Raw genomic sequence first — 2,500 nt, 5'->3', positions numbered from 1 at the left:
GGCGCACAGCATTAAGTCTCAGCAATGTACTGCTGGATTCCTCAGTCCCCATCTGTCTAACTGGGAGAAACACTAAACCTCCAGTCAGTCTACTGGTTCCTCAGTCTAACTGGGAGAAACACTAAACCTCCAGTCAGTCTACTGGTTCCTCAGCCCCCATCTGTCTAACTGGGAGAAACACTAAACCTCCAGTCAGTCTACTGGTTCCTCAGTCTAACTGGGAGAAACACTAAACCTCCAGTCAGTCTACTGGTTCCTCAGCCCCCATCTGTCTAACTGGGAGAAACACTAAACCTCCAGTCAGTCTACTGGTTCCTCAGTCTAACTGGGAGAAACACTAAACCTCCAGTCAGTCTACTGGTTCCTCAGTCTAACTGGGTGAAACACTAAACCTCCAGTCAGTCTACTGGTTCCTCAGTCCCCATCTGTCTAACTGGGAGAAACACTAAACCTCCAGACAGTCTACTGGTTCCTCAGCCCCCATCTGTCTAACTGGGAGAAACACTAAACCTCCAGTCAGTCTACTGGTTCCTCAGTCTAACTGGGAGAAACACTAAACCTCCAGTCAGTCTACTGGTTCCTCAGTCTAACTGGGAGAAACACTAAACATGCAGTCAGTCTACTGGTTCCTCAGCCCCCATCTGTCTAACTGGGAGAAACACTAAACCTCCAGTCAGTCTACTGGTTCCTCAGCCCCCATCTGTCTAACTGGGAGAAACACTAAACCTCCAGTCAGTCTACTGGTTCCTCAGCCCCCATCTGTCTAACTGGGAGAAACACTAAACCTCCAGTCAGTCTACTGGTTCCTCAGTCTAACTGGGAGAAACACTAAACCTCCAGTCAGTCTACTGGTTCCTCAGTCTAACTGGGAGAAACACTAAACCTCCATTCAGTCTACTGGTTCCTCAGTCTAACTGGGAGAAACACTAAACCTCCAGTCAGTCGACTGGTTCCTCAGTCTAACTGGGAGAAACACTAAACCTCCAGTCAGTCGACTGGTTCCTCAGTCTAACTGGGAGAAACACTAAACCTCCAGTCAGTCTACTGGTTCCTCAGCCCTCATCTGTCTTACTGGGAGAAACACTGAACCTCCAGTCAGTCGACTGGTTCCTCAGTCTAACTGGGAGAAACACTAAACCTCCAGTCAGTCGACTGGTTCCTCAGTCTAACTGGGAGAAACACTAAACCTCCAGTCAGTCAACTGGTTCCTCAGCCCCCATCTGTCTAACTGGGAGAAACACTAAACCTCCAGTCAGTCAACTGGTTCCTCAGCCCCCATCTGTCTCACTGGGAGAAACACTAAACCTCCAGTCAGTCTACTGGTTCCTCAGCCCCCATCTGTCTTACTGGGAGAAACACTAAACCTCCAGTCAGTCAACTGGTTCCTCAGCCCCCATCTGTCTCACTGGGAGAAACACTAAACCTCCAGTCAGTCTACTGGTTCCTCAGCCCCCATCTGTCTTACTGGGAGAAACACTAAACCTCCAGTCAGTCTACTGGTTCCTCAGTCTAACTGGGAGAAACACTGAACCTCCAGTCAGTCTACTGGTTCCTCAGTCTAACTGGGAGAAACACTAAACCTCCAGTCAGTCTACTGGTTCCTCAGCCCCCATCTGTCTTACTGGGAGAAACACTAAACCTCCAGTCAGTCTACTGGTTCCTCAGTCTAACTGGGAGAAACACTGAACCTCCAGTCAGTCTACTGGTTCCTCAGTCTAACTGGGAGAAACACTGAACCTCCAGTCAGTCTACTGGTTCCTCAGTCTAACTGGGAGAAACACTAAACCTCCAGTCAGTCTACTGGTTCCTCAGCCCCCATCTGTCTTACTGGGAGAAACACTAAACCTCCAGTCAGTCTACTGGTTCCTCAGTCTAACTGGGAGAAACACTAAACCTCCAGTCAGTCTACTGGTTCCTCAGTCTAACTGGGAGAAACACTAAACCTCCAGTCAGTCAACTGGTTCCTCAGCCCCCATCTGTCTAACTGGGAGAAACACTAAACCTCCAGTCAGTCAACTGGTTCCTCAGCCCCCAACTGTCTCACTGGGAGAAACACTAAACCTCCAGTCAGTCTACTGGTTCCTCAGCCCCCATCTGTCTTACTGGGAGAAACACTAAACCTCCAGTCAGTCTACTGGTTCCTCAGTCTAACTGGGAGAAACACTGAACCTCCAGTCAGTCTACTGGTTCCTCAGTCTAACTGGGAGAAACACTAAACCTCCAGTCAGTCTACTGGTTCCTCAGCCCCCATCTGTCTTACTGGGAGAAACACTAAACCTCCAGTCAGTCTACTGGTTCCTCAGTCTAACTGGGAGAAACACTAAACCTCCAGTCAGTCGACTGGTTCCTCAGTCTAACTGGGAGTAACACTAAACCTCCAGTCAGTCGACTGGTTCCTCAGTCTAACTGGGAGAAACACTAAACCTCCAGTCAGTCTACTGGTTCCTCAGTCTAACTGGGAGAAACACTAAACCTCCAGTCAGTCGACTGGTTCCTGAAA

This window comes from Oncorhynchus masou, chromosome 29, assembly GCF_036934945.1.
Source record: "Oncorhynchus masou masou isolate Uvic2021 chromosome 29, UVic_Omas_1.1, whole genome shotgun sequence".
Classification (NCBI taxonomy): domain Eukaryota; kingdom Metazoa; phylum Chordata; class Actinopteri; order Salmoniformes; family Salmonidae; genus Oncorhynchus; species Oncorhynchus masou.
The sequence above is the reverse complement of the archived record's forward strand: the minus strand, read 5'-3'. Positions refer to the sequence as shown.